The sequence below is a fragment of the Panthera onca genome, chromosome B1 (genome assembly GCF_046562875.1).
Source record: "Panthera onca isolate mPanOnc1 chromosome B1, mPanOnc1 haplotype 2, whole genome shotgun sequence".
Classification (NCBI taxonomy): Eukaryota; Metazoa; Chordata; class Mammalia; order Carnivora; family Felidae; genus Panthera; species Panthera onca.
In genome coordinates, this window is record NC_138342.1 from 172,887,786 (window position 1) to 172,905,949 (window position 18,164).

The window sequence follows — 18,164 nt, forward strand, 5'->3', positions numbered from 1 at the left end:
AAGCTGCTGTCAAGAGGACCAGCATTAGTCCATTGCCGGCAGGTTGGACATATGGCGGCAGAGTGGCCAATCTTTGTGTGTGGCTGCTCACGCTGTTGGCTCGTGAATCTCTGCTACCTTGGCCGTGCTGTCAACGTGCTCCTTGTGTCAGCACTGTGGCGGTCAGATACAGAGACGGGCTGAGTCGTTGTCTGCTTAGTTGTTAAGCACCTCTTTCCTGGTAGATGCTGTCTAGTGTGTGGTAACACGCACGTCAACACGTGACATAGATACCTTCACCCTTTATATCCACGCCAACAGGTCCAACCATGTGCCTCTTCCCCTGTCTTCTTTCTTTCCAAATCTTTCTCCTTCTAAAGCCCTAACAAACCACTGTTTTGCCACTGCCCACCAGCCTATGTGTGTTCTTCTTTTAGAAACTCATTTTTCGCACACAACACGGATGACCAGGCATACTGCCCAAAGCACTTCCCATTGAGAGGATTCTCCCTGCCACAGTCGTTCAGGGTCACCCCAGAGTGGGGCTGCAAGTCAGCTGTGGTCCATTTTGGACTTGCTCCACATACCGTGCCGATCCATCTGTGAGCCACACTTGGCCTTTTCCTACCTCCATCATCTGGCCGTAGGGAACCACCCAACTCCAGGCCAGCCAGAGGTATGAACTGAGGGAGAGACACCGCTACAAAGATAGTGGTGGGTTCAGCGAAGGCTTGGAGGTTGGGCTTATTGACATATAGCTTTCTAACGTTCTCTGGCCTCGAACATGCCCCACCCCAGATGGACCACTCCCGTCTCACAACATACGGCTGCTGGGACCTCCAGACTTAGGACTTCGAAGGGCTGACAGAGCCCAGCTCATAACAGGCAGTTCTGGCTGCATGATCACTTGATGTCTCATCGTCAGTTGTCCCCTCTCTGCCAGAGTCCAGAAGCCTTCCAGGAATTGTTTTGCAAACATATAGCTCTCTGCTGAGATGGCCTGCTTGCTCCAGAACTCTAAGGACCTGTATTGTGATTGTGCTGTTGGGGTTTTTCCATAAACTCTACCGGATGCCTTTGGACACCACAGATACCTCTCCTTCCATAGGGTTTATTGGACCATAAGGCCTGAGTATCACACTGCTAGAACCTCAGCCTGGACCTGAGCTCTTTCCTGCTCTGGGTACCACCATATTTGGCAGCCAATGGGAAAGTAGTATTCCTAGATGTGAAGTATGTGATTTCCAGAACCTGAGGCCCGCTGGGCATTGTGCTTCCTTCCTGGTGGTGAGAGGTACAAGATGTAGTAATTTGTCCTTTACTTTGAAGAAAATGTCCCGTGATGTTCCGGACCGACACACCCTTGGAAACTTTCCCGCCATGGCAGGCTCTGAATCTTCACTGGGTTTATCTCTCATCCTCTGAAGCACATGTGTCTTACAAGGCTTTCAACACATTTGCCTCCCCTTGTTCATCTGGTCTGATTAACAGATGTCAACGGGCACCTGGGGCGGCTCGGTCAGGTAAGCGTCTGACTTCGGCTCGGGTCATGCTCTCCTGGTTCGTGAGTTCGAGCCCCACATCAGGCTCTGTGCTGACGGCTCAGAGCCTGGAGCCTGGTTCCGATTCTGTGTCTCCCTCTCGCTCTGCCCCTTCCCTGCGTGCACTCTGGCTCTCTCTTTCAAATATAAATAAACATTAAAAAATTTAAAAAAAAAAAACAGATGTCAATAGAATGGGCCACTGTGATATTATAAGACTATGGATGGGAAACATATCCCTGGGGCAATATCATAAATGTATATACTTGCCTGGCCCATATGAATGTGAATTGTGTCTAATCTTCTTTTCTAACTGGCAACGGAAAAGAAAGCAACTGCTAGATGAACGAGTGTGTACAATGGCTAAGACCATCTTAAGTCACTCTAGCAAAGACACTGTAACCAGCACATCAGCCGAAATCGGAGCTGCCACTTGTTTTAGTTTGTGACTGTCTATTGTCACCCTGAGAGACCGGTCTGGCTCTTGTAGGAGCTGGGATGATGTGATTACATGACGATATAATGGGGACCACTGTCCCTTTATCCTTTGGGTCCTTAGGAATGGCATGAATCCCCCCCCACCCCCATCAGGACATAACATTGTTCTTAATTTCCTGTCTTGGTTGGGGAACAGGATCGAATTTCAGAGATGCTACTTGCTCTTCCCCACGACGATGCTTCTCATCCATGGGCCAAGGAACCGAGGTGACAGTTCTTCCAACTACGAAATGTGTCCATTCTGATAGTGCTTTCAGAGACTAGGGAAATGGCATGAGATCATGATGGGCACAGTGAGCCCACTGTGAGCCAGACTCAGAACAGAACTGTATGTATTACCAAGCCCTCATATGCCCCCTCTCTGACCCAGGGGCCATGATGACACTTCAGCTGCCCAGGTATCAGTGGCAACTTGGAAGCTGTAGCCAACAGTCCTCCAAATGTCTGAATGTGCACCTTTGCCCAGGGAACAATTATTCAAATAAATGGCCATCGATCCCCTTACAGAAGGACTTTGGCAATGATTATAGACTTGCCACGTGTCGTGGAGCCCATTCTTCCGAGGACCCTTCCTTGGAAGAGTAGGTCCCAGGTCCTTCCTCTTCAGTAGGTCCCAGGTCTGAAAACTGCTCAGCTCTGGAAACTGGACAAGATTTCATGGCTTTTATCTGGATGGCTGCCCTCAGTTGATTTCTGTTTATCCTATGCATTGAGTAACCCCTTTGCTGGCTGCTCACCTATTTTGTCCCTTGGGATAAACTCTAGTTGAGTTCAGGGATTTCAGGACGGGTCAAGGACAAAGATGTAACCACAAGGGGGCAGTGGCACACAATAAGCTTACTTCAGGCAGTGCTTTGATAGGATTGCTGGCAAGGGGACATCCCTGAGGACAGGAGACTTTCCCAAGACAGGAGGGGCCACTATCCAGAGAGGAAGAAGGTGAGAAAACTCCAAGGAAAGAGGGGAATGAGAGGGGGCATAGGTCTCTGGGAGATGTCCCTCAGCAACACAGAGCGCAGTCTCTGGTTTGGAAAAGTTCCAAAGGGCAGCAGTGGTGTGCCATGTCTTGTAGACATGGGTTTGTCTTATCAATGGCTAGCAGATACTGGGTACAGACGTTCTGGAAGGTATGCCAAGCAAGCAGGCCCTACATGGCTAAAAATCTATTTGTGCTACATTTAAAGCAGTTGGATGGTTTAAATTTAAAAGTTTGAGTTTGACTGTGGTGGGTTTTTGCGCTAATGATCTCAATCTGCTGTGAAGAAGTAACCAACTTAGAGGCAATACACAGGGGCTGCCTTTGGCTCATTTATATAGCAATGTTCACGTAACCATCTCTGTCCCTCTTCCTGAGTCAGGCCCTCCATTCTGATTTTGCTAATTATGATCATTGCCTCCACCTTTGTTTGTCTCAAGGCCACGTGCCTCTACTTGGCCTCTGCTATTTAGAGATCCTATCCCCCTTCCTATGGAAGCCCAGTCACCTAACGGTATCTCCTGTCACCTGCCCAGGCCAGCAGAGGACAGCCTCCTCCCCTCCCTTAATATCATGAATTTCTCAGAGTTGCTGGTGCCCCTCTTACCAAGTCATTTCTTATTGCTTTGGTGAACAGAATAACCTCCAGGTTCTCCCAGGGGACATGGTTCTCTGGTGAATCGTCCAGCCTTTATGTGGCATGCACTCTTCAGTGAAACTCTTGACCCCTTCTTCTATTGTCTTATCCAGGCTTCCTTAAACCATTCAAAGTATGCCAGCAATGTCTCCAAAGATCCCAGAGTCCCAGGACCCCAGGTCCTTGACAAGTATTTATACTGCAGTGTGCCCTCATATCCACACACTCACCTTTCCCCAACTTTATGGTCTGCCCACCTTGACCCAGTGGCCTCCAAATCTATCTTCACACAAACTCTCCCGGATCTTGCTGGTACACGGGATGTAGGTCCTGCAGCTGTTTGGATGCCTATTCCTCTGTTAGCAGGATCAGCACTTTCCTGGCCCTGTGACGTTGGGACCTCGGCCCAATGGCCAGGACTGGAGATGGGGTTAGGCCCTGAGAGGGGTGTGTGCTACCTTCAAGCGTTGAGGCCTATGCATTGTCTTCAAACAAATGGCGCGGTGACCACTATTTCAGGTCCAGGATATTCAAGGGACTCTGGGAATTCAAGGTGTGTGAATATAGACGTCATCGTCCAATCCCTCAGGGTCTCATTCTTCTTGATCGGAACTCTTGACATCTGAGACCTTAGCTAGTGATGAATCTCCTTCAGTCCTTCATTGGCTTCTCCAAGGCGTCAACTATTCTCAGCAATAGTGACCCAGATTCACAGAGCTTATAATTCCTTCTGCCCTGGTTGTTATTGAACTGAATGTCTGTGCTCCCTCCCCGAAATTCATGTTGAAGCCCTAACCCCTCGTGTGATGGTACCTGGAGGTAGAGCCTTTGGAGGTAATTAGGTTTAGACGGGATCATGAAGGTGGGGCCCTGTGTTGGGATCAGTGGCCTTGTAAGAAGAGACCGGAGAGCTCTCTCCGAACTATGAAAACTCTCCGAACTACGAAAACAATAACAAGGTGGCCATCTGCAAACCACCAAGCATGACTTCAACCCTCACTGAGAAACGAATCTGCCAGCACCTTGACCTTGGACTTTCCAGCCTCTAGAGCTGGGAGAAATAAATGTGTGTTGCTTTAGCCCCCACGTCTATGGTATTTTGTTACAGCAGCCCGAGTAGACTAAGGAACAGGTTCATCTCAAAGGCCTGAGTTATTTCCGTCACCACTAACATGTCCTCCCCCACTTTCTGACATGGTCGCTACCAGCAGAAGCTTTTACAAGGGCACCACAGACGCATGACAGGGCCTCTCCGTACTCGCCTGCCACCAGTGTTGTGGCCCTCACCCTAGTCTGCCAGCAGGTAAGCTCTCCCATTTTTAGCGGCTGCTTCCTAGGGCCACTCCCAATACCAGCCGTTATGGGTGGAGTTCCCAAGGAAACAGATTCTGAGACTCTTAGATTGGTGAGCAGGACTCGTATTGGGCAGTGCTCTCAAAATCCAAACTCGTGAAGAAGCAAGGGAATTAGAACCAGGCAGTGGAAGACGGCTGATCTGCTTCAAGGAGCCCTGAAGCTGGGGCGGCCCCTCAAGAGTCCCTCGTTGAATCCAAACGAGGGACTGGTCAGCTAGTTGCGGGACGCAGGGCTGAGGCAGGGTGGTGCCGGCAGGGGGACCCACCTTGCGTGAGATGACTTCCTTTGGCCAAGAAGGATTCACAGAGAAGGATCCAGCTGTGAGCTGGCAGCGGCCGCCCCTCCAAGCAACTGGGGGACCGAGCATCTCGGTGCTGAAGGACACCACACCACAGTGCCCGCTGCAGCCTGAATCACAGGCTTTCTTAAGGTGGGGAGGCCTGGGTGGATCAGGTAGGTAAGCGTCTGACTTCAGCTCAGCTCATGATCGCCCGGTTCCTGAGTTCGAGCCCTGCATCAGGCTCTGTGTCCCTAGCTCAGAGCCCAGAGCTTGCCTCGGATTCCGTGTCTCCTGCTCTCTCTGCCCCTCCTCAGCTCACGCTCTGTCACACTCTCTCTCTCCAAAAACAAATAAGCATTAAAGGAAATTGTTTTTAAAAAGGTTTCCTAAGAAGAAAAATGCAGATTCTGTCTCTCTTATACTCCTCAGCTTTTCCCTTTTTCTTAGCTCCTCACTCTCTTTCCTGGTACTACTTGCTTGAAGGTAAGTTTGAATTATGTCCCCCCATATATTGAAGTCCTAACCCCTCAGGACTTCAGAATGTGGCCTTATTTGGAAATAGGGTCTTTGCAGATATTGGTTATGATGGGGTCATTAGGGTGGCCTCTAATCCAATATGACCGATGTCCTTAGAAAAAGGAGAAAGAGGGGCACCTGGGTGGCTCAGTCAGTTAAGCATCCTCTGACTCTTGATTTTGGCTCAGGTCATGATCTCATGGTGGTGAGATCGAGCCCTGAGTATGGCTGTTGCACCCTGGAGCCTGCTTGGGATTCTCTCCCTCTCTCCCTGTGTCCCTTCCCTGCTCTCTCTCTCTCTCTCTCTCTCAAAATAAATAAATAGATAAGTAAACATTTTTTTAAAAGAAAAAGAAGAAAGAAATTTGGTACAAAGACACACAGAGAAAATGCCGAGTAAAGACGAAGGCAGAGATTAAAGTAATGTTTCTACAAGTCAAGGAAAGCCAAAGACGGCCAACAAACCACCAGCAACCAGGGGAGAGGCAGGGAGCAGATTCTTCCTCGTGGCCCTCAGAAGGCGCCAACCCCGCGGCCACCTTGCTCTCAGACTTCCAGCCTCCAGAACTGGGAAACCGCACATTTCCGTTGCCTAAGCAAATCACTTTATGGTACTTTGTTTCTGCAACCCCAGCAAACAAATACAGCAAGTTTGCAGCAAGTAAACAAAGTCAGTGTAGAGAGTAAGGAGGTTAGCAGATTTGGTGTCCCCTCCCCCCAGCAAGGGGCCTGGTCAGAATTGGCGACCCTAGGGAAACACTATGACATCCCCAAGTTCATTTTCTGTAAAGTTCAACTTTACAGAGCAAAGTTCTCTTTGCTGTGCCCAGAGTGTGTTTGATAAAGTGGTCTGGCCCTAGTGAGCTCCTGAAGGATCACTCTGGGACACTCAGGTAGTCCTTCTGAGAAACGGAACACCCCTCCCAGGGATGCAAGGATTTATGCCAAAAAGAGAGAGACAGAGATGGAAGGAAGGAAGGAAGGAAGGAAGGAAGGAAGGAAGGAAAAGAGGGAGGCAGGGAAAGAAAGAGAAGACAAACCTTCATACTCATGTGTCCAATTCCTTCTTGCCAAGACATCTGTCCCTTGGGGAACCAGGTCCTCAGACAGCCCTATAGGGTGGAGTTTGGGCACAAGTCACATTCCCCCGCTCTCCCCGCAGGAACTCACTGAGCAAGCGATGTTTGTGGGCAATGCATCGACCAAGTTGAGAGCCAATGTGAGCTCTGCATCTTAACGAACAAGGAAGCCCTGTTCAAGTAGCAGAAAGAACCACCTCTCAGATTTCTATTTGTTAAGTAACCCAGAAGAATGAGTGACAATACAGGGCACAGAAAATTGGAAACTTAGGGGCGCCTGGGTGGCTCAGTCAGTCAGGCTTCCGCTCAAGTCATGATCTCACAGTCTGTGGGTTCGAGCCCCACGTCGGGCTCTGTGCTGACAGCTCAGAGCCTAGAGCCTGTTTCGGATTCTGTGTCTCCCTCTCTCTCTCTCTCTCTCTCTCTGCCCCTCCCCCACTCATGCTCTGTCTCTCTTCCGCTCTTTCAAAAATAAATAAACATTAAAAAAAAATTTTAAGAAAATTGGAAACTTAAGCTGCATTTCTGTTGCACATTCTGTTTTCAGAGCACTTTCTCATCTATTATGCCATATATTTTACCACATTTCTGTAAGTCGCAGAAAGGAGAGTTATTCCCATTGAGCAAATGAAACACTGGGTCATAAAGAAGTTAAAGAGGTAAATAGTAATGGCTGCCGGGATTTGTTAGGATGTTTGTGCTTTCCTAGTGGACGTCAGAAAGGACGGTAAGAGGACAATTAGTGAATTTTCTAAACCTGTTTATTACTCACTAAGGTGTATTTGGTGTTTGGTGTTTAAAAGATACACCCATCAGTTTTTATTTCCAAACATTTATAAGCCTTCCAAAGCCTTCTAGCATCATGATTTTAGTTACGTAGGTAATGCTACTGTATCAGTTTTGTTCTTGCAACTGCCCTCTGTAAATAAAAGAAAAGCGTGGTGGTCCTTGGGAGTTCATGGAGTGTGCAAATCTATTTTGAGCCTTTTCCAAAGGTAATGGAGAGAGTCAACGTTTCCTCAAACTGCCCCCGCTGATTCGACTAGAAAACAACCAACAGCCAAAAGAAACACTACTTTGTTCCAGGATGGATCAGAGGGAAGGATTCCCCTCACCACAGCCAGGCCAATAAACCCTGGCCCACGATTTTACGTCCTGGATGAAGTCGGGAAGTGGCATGTGTATTGTTTCCGCACGATTCTGATAACGCACAGCCCTCGTCTTGGATGTCTTCAGAAGGGTGTCCTGATAGACTCCGGCTTGACTCCTGGAGTTCACCAGCTAGCCACATGGCATTCAGAACGTCCAGCAAAATTGTTTGCATCTGTGGGTTGAGTAACAGACACCCAATGATGGGTGTGGTAAGGGGATGGCTCTGGTAATAGTTTCAGACTACCTCCCCTCGGATGTATTTCACAAGTATGAGAGATACAGAAGGTCCGTGGGAGTGACTGACACAAAAACGCTTGATGATGATATTGGATAATAATAAAGATCGGGTTGTCTGGGTGGCTCAGTTGGTTGAGCATCCGACTCTTGATTTTGGCTCATGTCATGATCTCATGGTTTGTGGGTTCCAGCAGCTCCCTGTCCCCCTCTGTTTTGTCACTGAGGAGCCTGCTTGGGGTTCTCCCTTTTATCCACTCTCTCTGTCCCTCCCCTGCTCGCATGCCCTTTCTCTCAAAATAAATAAATAAACTTCAAATACGACTACTAATACTAATAATAAAGATCAAGAGGGTAGTCAGGGGACGCCCGGCTGGCTCAGTTGGAAGAGCACGCAACTCTTAATTTGGGGTTGTGAGTTCGAGCCTGACTTTGGACGTAGAGATCACTTAAACATAAAACCTTAAAGACGGAAAAAAGGATGGCAGTCAGGTCGGTAAGAATGTCATGCTCATGCAGCCACGGTCCTGCTTCCTTTTCCTTCATTACTGCTTGTAGCACCCACCCCATCTGAAATGCCCAGCGTCTGGACAAGAAGCTACAGGGAGGCCAAAGCAAACGTATCAAGGTCCATATCCCACTAGCAGTGGGATCTTCCCATATGAAGGACAGCACAGCTCAACATGTCTCACAGTTTATACCTATTATGGATTAAGACTCTATAAAAAACTTAAATCTTCCCTACCTCATCCACAAGCGGGACAGGAAGCAGAAGAGAGAGAGTGAACATGTTGTATTAAGGGGTAACAAAGAGTTAAGCTGTGCTGTCCAATATGGCAGCCGTCAGCCACATGTAGCTTTCAGCGCTGGAAGGGTGGCTGGTGCCACTGGGAAACTGCCGTTTCAATTATACCTCATTTTAATGAATTTGAATTTCAATAGCCACCTGTGGTGGGGACAGCACTGAGTTAGAGGCAGAGAAAGAACAGAACCCGCAAAATCATCGGTCCTGTTTCTCAGTGATCTTCGATGTCGAGCTTCTCATCGGAGTCTCGTAACGTTGCACTGTTGGGCAGGAAGAGAACGTCATGTCATCTGCATTTTCAACAGGCAGAAAAAAGACACACAGACTCACTTAGAGTCATTAGGTAGTTTGTAACGGAAGCATGCCTCCAGCTCACAATTTCTGACAACTGGGTCAGAGCGTTAGCCTCAATGTCTGTATAATAATGGTGACAATAATACATGAGCGACATAGCCAGTATTATGAACGGCTCGCTATGTGCCAGGGAGCTCTTGACACGTGTAGCTAGGCACTTGCCAACAGTTGCACATTGTGGCCCTCAAGGAAAGTGACACTGCAGGTATAGCACGTGGGGGAGGGGTGAACTGGGATAAACTACACCCCTCCGGTGTGCCATCTGAAACAATCCATTACACCCAATTTACATCTGATAATTAAGATGAAAATAAAATGCAAAGCAAAAGGGTAGATATTAGACGTCGATTTTATATAAAACTTCCAAATGTTCCATGAGAAATCTAAGCTTCCCTCTCTGACCATATATATCATTTAAATATCAAGTTTTTAAAAAACAATTGTTTTAACGTTTACTTATTATTGAGAGACAGAGAGAGACAGAGCATGAGCAGGGGAGGGGCAGAGAGAGGAGGAGACACAGAATCCGAAGCAGGCTCCAGGCTCAGAGAGGTAAGCACAGAGCCTGACGCAGGGCTCGAACTCACAAACTGTGAGATCATGACCCGAGCTGAAGTCAGACGCTCAACCAACTGAGCCACTCAGGCGCCCCTAAATATCAAGTTTTATGAACGAAGTATACACAATTCCTGACCAAAACTTTTTTCTAATTTTTTTAAGCTTATTTATTTATTTTGAGAGAAAGAGAGAGAGCACTGAAGGGGCAGGGAGAGAGGGAAAGAGACAGTCACAAGTAAGCAGAGCCTGATGCCAGGCTCGAACTCACAAACAGTGAGATTTTGAGCCAAAACTGAGAGTTGGCCCCTTGACCGCCTGAGCTATCCAGGCACCCCATGACCAAACATTTTTTTAAAGGTGACCTCTTGAGTTCTCGACGTTCACCACGGAAGAGAAATTTTGCCAATACAAATAGGTCACAAAAATTTTAAGCCATTTTTACAGCCATCCAAAAATGTACAACAGTTGAAATTATATTTATTTAAAGAATCTCCAAGGCCTTTCGTTGACAAATATAGCATCATTTCCTGTGATAGGGTCAGTGTTTTGCACCCAAACTTTCTTCATGGCAAATATTTCACGATCATGATGACACTGTAATTTGTAGAATACACATGTATTGTGAGACCGCGTCACTACAGCTAGCTCAGACGACATTGAGAAAGGGTTCGTTAGCCGCCGAACAGAAGCGAGGAACGGCCAAGAGTGTGACCCTCCCCCGAAGCTAGGCACACCAGGAGCACCTGCGTCCCCTGCCCAGGCCACCTCCCCACTGGTCCGCTGGGCCCTTGGCACATGAACGCTGCCGTTTCCCATGGGCCCCCTCGACAGTGGCAGGCAGAGGAACATTTGGTGCCTCACTGCCAATGTCGATTTCGATTTCGGGGCTTCAGACCACGTGACCAGCAGGTGCTGATGTCCCTCATCGTGCTCCATACCTGCAGGCAGAGCCAGCTTCGTGGACACGTAGCCCCGTGCAACCACCCAGGGCCACGTGATGAGAAAGACCCCACACTTGATTTCCCGTTCTCTGTCACCATCCTGAGAGTCTCAGCAGTTCCTTCCCAGGAGACCCTGCCTTTTCTTTCCACACTGGCGCCCACCATCATGCTGCTGGCCCTCTGCACGCGGCTCATGACCGGGTGAGCAGGCTGGCAGCCGGGGCCTGGTGGGAGACCTCAGCCACAAGGTTCACGAACTCCCAGCAACTTGCATGTTGGCGCACGGGTTGGGAGCCTTGGCGACACCTCATTGAATCCTTAGAGCCATTTCATGAGGCTGTTACTATTTACTGTTCCCATTTCAGAGATGAGACGATTAAGATGTCGAATGGCCAAGTAACATCCCAAAGGCCAAAAGGCTCTAGCGAGCCCCTAAAATTCACACACGCTTGGACAGATGGACTCAGAGACTGACTTCCTCAGTTTGCCTGCTTTCAGTCCTGGGCCTCATCCGCGGGGTCTCCATAATTAATACTAGAAAAGGTAGCAAGAAAAACAACGTGAAAAAAAGATTCGGGGGGGGGGGGGCTACTCTGAAAAAGGTATTTAAAAAAAATCACTGATAAGATGAAACTCAGGAGATTTTTCTAATGGTCATACATACAAAATACAAACTAAAACGCGTTCTGACACACTCATGGCATCTCCAAGACTCTTAAGCATAAAAAACTGATTTGGACAATTTGGGGCTCATAAGAACGGAAAGGCTGGCCCCACAACCTCCCAGGGAAGTGAGCTCAGGGCTCTGCCCCACCCCATGCAGCCCCTTTTCACATCCGTCCCAGCGTTCACACGCTGTCCCCCACGCCAGCCCTCAGCTTTTGTGACATCTGCTAGGCATGACTGTGGTGGCTTGTTTGACTAGGACACAACTCTGTGAAGGCCTGAGGCAGGGCGCGTGGACATTCGTGTGCTCCGGAACCTTCCCCACGTGTGCATGTGCAAATCAATATATCCGTGCACATGCATACACGCACACACTTACACGCACATTTATATGTACAGACACACATCTACGTACGCTGTGCAAGCCTGCACATTTCTGCGTGCACACATATGCACACGTATGCACACATGTACACGGGCACGCAGACATACACGCATGCCGGCATGCACACGCACATATGCATGCAGACGTGTTTGCGCGTGCGTGTGTCCGCGTATTACAACACGTGCACACATATGCACATACACGCAGACACAAGACACATGCACACGCAGACACACACAGCTCTGGCCCTCCGTGGGGAGCTGCGGTCAGCTCAGTCTAAACACTGCAGAACGTAGCACCCTCTCTCTGCCCACTGGTCGCTGTGCAAAAACAAGCTCTCGACCAAGTCTGGGCTTTCTTTCGGGATTTGCACGCAACGTCCCTCTGAGGGCCGTCGGAAAGGCTCTTGGACCCGACGGACGGAAAGCTGAGAAGCCGATGTCATTTCCGTGAGTTGCTGCGGGTGTCCTGAGCGGGTTGATGGCAAGGAACCGACCCCAGAGGCCGAAGCTGCCTTGCCCCCTCACACGGGGCCCCTGTGAGGGCCCTGGCATGGCCTGCCAAGGCTGGAAGGACTCGCTTCTCTGCCGTGTTGCTCACAGAGCCAGCTTCCATTCTACGAGCAGGCCTGTGCACTCCCTGGGCTGTGTCCACAGCCTCCAGACCCTCTCTTTTCAGGACTCCTGAGCCTTAGAAGAACAAAGCCTTTTTATTTATTTATTTACTTTGAGAGAGAGAGAGAGAGAGAGAGAGAGAGAGAAAGGCAGGGAGGGGCAGAGAGAAAGGGAGAGAGAGAGAATCCACACAGAGCCCTACGTGGGGCTCGAACCTGGGCACAAAGACTTTTATGACAAGTTGTTTAGCAATGCCTCCTGTGCTAACTCTCGGGGACAGGTCAGCGCTATTAACCCCGTTTTACAGAAAGGGAAACAGACCCTGAGAGGTCAGATGCTTCACTCAAGGTCACACAGCCTGTGCTGGGCGGAGATTGGACAATTAGCCCCAGGCTGTCTGTTGGGCCAAGCCCCCAGGATTTGTGAGGCAGGACTCTAGGGGTCCTGGAGCTCAGACTCCAGAAGGCCAGGGATGATAAGGGGGCAGCACCCTAACTGTCACCGCCCCTACACCCACTGCTCTGCCTGCCCCTCCCTCCACCAGCTCTCTGCCGGATTTCCACCAGCTGGGTGAAGTGCTCCAACGGCCCAAACACAGCGAGGCTGTGGCTTGTAAAGAACTTCAGTAGCTATCGGACCTTTGGGGTCATGAGCCGGAGTCCAAAGGCAGAGCAGAAAGAAACTGGATTCCAGCGTCTTGATTTTTCCTCCCCAGGTGAATCGCTGGCCCCTCACAGCTCGGGGCGGGGGACGTCGCGTTGTCTGTCCCACGTTCCTCCCTCGGTCCCCAGGCACTTAACATGTGGCTGGATATAAACAAGAGGCCGGTACCCACTTGTGAAAAGGAAACGAAAGAAGAAGGCAAGGCGAAGATGCCAGGCGTGCAAGCCGGAAAAACACAAACACCCAAGGCCACAAACCTCAGCTCAGAAAGCAGGTCCCTGCAGCCAAAGCATGTGTTTATGCCTGGCTCTCCCAGGGAGCCTTACAACAGGCAAGGCGGTCTGTGAGCGCTGGTCACGGGTGCGTCCTGGGAAGGAGCCCAGACCCGTGGTGCGCGCCACCGAGCTTGTGAATTTCGGCTGCCAGAGGCACACGCGTTTGCCAAAGCCAGCGTGGCCCTGCCAGCTTCGGAGCTTCCCAAGAACGCACCGACCCGGGCCTCCTAGGCTTCTCCACGCGGATTAACGGAGCACGCCAGAAGGTCGTCCGTAGGGAGCCCTCCGTGTCTTCCTACTTCAAACGCCACCCTCCCTCCTCCTCCGAGTCTTCCTTCCTGAAGTTCTCCCTTTTAGCAAATCCCCGCCCACTCTGGCCAGCGACACCAGACAAGTTGGGGGTGGGGAGGACACAGGCACGTTCGTCATCCATTTTGGCTCTTCAACATTCGAACCCCTTCCCTGGCTTGGCGCTCTCTTCTGTCTTAGTCCACGGGGCCACCAGCACAAAATACCACAGATTGGGCGGCTGAATCACCAGGCATGTGCTGTCTCACAGTCTGGAGGTCTGAAATCGAGGCGTCTACAGCATTGGTTCCTCCTGAGGCCTCTCTCCTTGGCTTGCAGACGGCTGCCTTCTCGCTGCGTCTTCACACGGTCTGTCTTCTGTGTGCACACACGCTTGGCCTCCTTGATGTGTCCAAACTCTCTCCTCTTACAAGGACACCAGTCAGACTGGATCAGAACCATGGGGCGCCTGGGTGGCTCAGTCGGTTAAGCGCCTGACTTCGGCCCGGGTCATGATCTCATGGACCGTGGGTTCGAGCCCCACATCGGGCTCTGTAAGGACAGCTCAGAGCCTGGAGCCTGCTTCAGATTCTGTGTCTCCTTCTCTCTCTGCCCCTCCCCCGCTCATGCCTCTCTCTCTCTCTCTCTCTCTCTCTCTCTCTCTCTCTCTTTCTATCTCAAAAGTAAATAAACATTTTTGAAAATTAAAAAAAAGAAACTACCCTAACCCCCTCACATTTTTTTTAAAGCAATCACTCTTTAAAGTTTATTTATTTATTTTGAGAGAACAAGTGCGAGCAGGGGAGGGGCAGAGAGAGAGAGAAGAAGAGAGAGAATCCCAAGCAGGCCCCCTGCCGTCAGCACAGACTCCGACTCGGGGCTCGAACCCACAAACCGTGACATGGGGACCTGGGCTGAAACCAAGAGTCTGCCGCTTAACCTACCGAACCACCCAGGCGCCCCCCCACCCCTCCCTTTCACGTGGTCTCTCTCCAAATATGTTCACTGAGGTGCTGGGGGTTAGGGCTTCAACATGGGAATACAAGGAGGACCCAATTCAACCCATGACACCTTCGTGGGAGTCTGAACAGGAGACAGAGTCTGATTTCCATCCGCCCTGTGCCAGCTTCCTTTGCGCCGGGCCGGGTGTGGGGCTGGGCACTGCCTTGAATGCTCGCGCTCTGAACGTGGGGTCTGGAGCACGTGAGGCAGGCACCGGGGCCGGCTTGGCAGCATGGCAGGAGCGGCCTGACCCTGTTCCTGGCACAGGAGAGGGGGTGTGGCTGGCAGGGCAGGCCATTTCCGTAAATCTGTGCTCCTGGCACACAGGACAGCACTGAGTACACAGCTGTGTCTGGTACTCAGCTTGGCCACAGAAGTTTCCGGTCTCCGCGGCATGGTTTGGAGCATGTCCTTGGCTGCTTGGCCTCAAAATCCGGTTCCCTAGCCCTCGCTATGCTTCTCCGAGCTGCCCGATAGGCTTTCTAGCAAGTTCCTTGTCTGCTGAAAACAGCTACAGCCAGATTCTGTTGCTTGCAACTGAGGATTCTAATACACAAGGGAAAACTTTTCACTTTAGAGGCAGACCTCTATCTGACTTTAAATAAAATAGAGCATAAAGTCCATTTCTATTACAGTTCAGGAACAAAACAGGCCGTCAATATGACAATTAATTGAACTGCATAAAAAAACAAGTGGAGGGGCACCTGGGTGGCTCAGTCGGTTGAGCGTCCGACTTCAGCTCAGGTCACGATCTCGAGGTCCGTGAGTTCGAGCCCCGCGTCGGGCTCTGGGCTGACAGCTCAGAGCCTGGAGCCTGCTTCCGGTTCTGTGTCTCCCTCTCTCTCTGCCCCTCCCCCGTTCATGCTCTGTCTCTCTCTGTGTCTCAAAAATAAATAAACGTTAAAAAAAAATTTTTTTAATTCTAAAAAAATAAAAAATAAATAAAAAATAAAAAAACAAGTGGAAGTTTCGCCTCCAAACCGCAAAACACTCCCCCTCAAGAACTTATGATGGCTCCCTATTGCCCAGGGTTTCAAGTGCAAGCTCCCTCGTCTGGGTTTTAAGAACCTCCATCATATATTGATAGCCTGTCCGGCCCATCCCATGGCCTGCTGCTGACATCTTCTGCATTAGAAGGGCCCCCTGCTCAGTGGTGGGCACGCAGCCTTTCACATCAGACTGCAGGCCTGCCGCCTCCTGGCTGTGTGAACTTGGCTACTTAAACTTTCTCGGCCTCAGTTTCCCCGTATGTAGAACGGAGATGACGGCGGTCCACAGAAGGCGTTTAGCTCGACCTCTCAACATCCATGCCGTCCCCGTACATGCGTCCGAACCAGCAAGTCTCAGGTGTAGTCACAGGAAGCAAGTTCTAGGAACTTGTCAGAGATGTCAAATGGCGGGCCATCCCAGACCTGCGGCCTCGGACGTGCGGGGGGTAGAGCCTAGAAGTCTGCTCCGACAAGCTGTCCGTGGGGTCCTGACGTAGCCTGTTCGAGGACCGCCAGCCACGCCAGGCCAATGCAAGCTGCACCCCTACCGTGAGACGCTGGTTCCAGGGCAGCCGGGGCGAAAGGCGACAGGACTCAAGGAAAAGGTTGCCGTGGCCTCGAGAAAACAAGCCTCTGGGCTCTTCGGTGCAAGCCGCCGGCCGCTGGCCCCCCTCTTTCCAGGGAACGTAGAGGAAACACGGAGGGAGGAGGCAGCTGGTGCATGGAGTGGGCAGGAAGGTGCACGGAGGAATGAGAAGCCCTCGCTAGCCCTCCGAGCTGCCCAATAGGCTTTCTAGCAAGTTCCCTAGCCTTCGCTATGCTTCTCCGAGCTGCCCGATAGGCTTTCTAGCAAGTTCCTTGTCTGCTGAAAACAGAGTGGGGGGGGAAACCCTGCCGGCAGCCCGCCCTCCTCCCACATACCCAGACAGACAGGCCAGGAAAAGGCCTTGCTTTTCGGCTGACTTCGAGTCCGGTTTCTGTGACGTGCAGCCAGAAGAACCCCAACGCTTTGCCTTCTAGGGTTGCTACGCGGGGAGATTACCTGGCACGGTGCCAGATGCCCTGGAACACGTGGGATGTGTCTCTCGTGGTCATCGCTGCCGTCATCGGCCCCTCCGGCCCTGAACACACACCCTCATCTGCTTTCCTAAATCTCCCTCCCTCGTTCAAGGCCCACCTCCAATGGGACCTCTTCTGGGAGCCCATCAGAATCCGCCAGGCCTCTCCTATGAAGGTCTCCGCCACCCCCCCCACCCCCTCCCCACCGCCCCAGGAGTCCTTGTTGTATCTCTTTGTACCCTCAGTCCCACCCAGTTTGGCACGTGACTGTGATAGCACTGCGTCAACCGGGGCTGTTCATGCAGCTGTGCAGAAACACTACCCGGTCTTTCCTGCCCCGTGGGTGAGGCTCGTACCGTTTTCTCTTCCCAACTGGAACGCAAGCTGCCTGCGAGCAGAGCCCGTGGTTCTTTCTTTCGCTCCTCTGCCAAGACCTGGCACGGTGCTGAGGCTTGGGCAAAGGAAGGAGACACCAGACCCCAGGGGAAGGCCCTACCTGTATTACCACGTTTAACGCACGCAGTGCTACGAGGTGATTACGATCTTCTGCCTTCTTCGGGCCACACCACCGTGGCGGTAAAAACAGCGGCAACAGGAATCTTAAAAGACTATCGTCTCCGGCTTCCACCTTACTGGGGATTCCAGCCCATCTCAGAGACCACCCAGATGGCTCTGAGATCCCCCCCAAAGTGCTCACCGGCACTCGGTGGACCATCCTCCCGGCTCAACCCCCGCGGCACCTGCCGTCCTCCTCTCCCATCTTCCCCAACCTTACTCCGACTTACTCCACGCCGTCCCTGCCACCGCCCCATAGCCAGGCATCAGGCCCGCTGGCGTCCAATGTCCCTGGCCCGCTGCCCCGCCCCCCAAGGCCCGGATACACGCACTGCGGGCCACCGCGCGCGGCAGTCATGCCTTCCCCACCCTCTGACCTTGACGGAAGTGCTCTGACCTTGACGATGCGCTGTCTTCCTTCTCGTGGCTTCTCATCCCACCGCGCGTCACGAATTCCCTTCCACCTGCCTCTTTGATGATTCCCAAACCAGCAAGGCCCCCGCGGACCCATTTCATCGGCTGAGCGCAGTGAAGAAAAGCCACAAACCTCCGCTGCCTGTGCGTGTTCCCCCTGACGCTCGGCGATTGATTCTTCCATTCATTTCCTGCCGCCTGTTAAACTCTTCCAGCTCGTGCGTGCTCCTCCAGAGACGCCTGGCCCCGCTGAGAAATAACTTCATCTGCCCCAACCTCCCAGTGTCTCCGAATCCTCACCTCCCTCCTTCATGTCCACGTTGCAGACCCTGCCGAAAATGGTGGCTG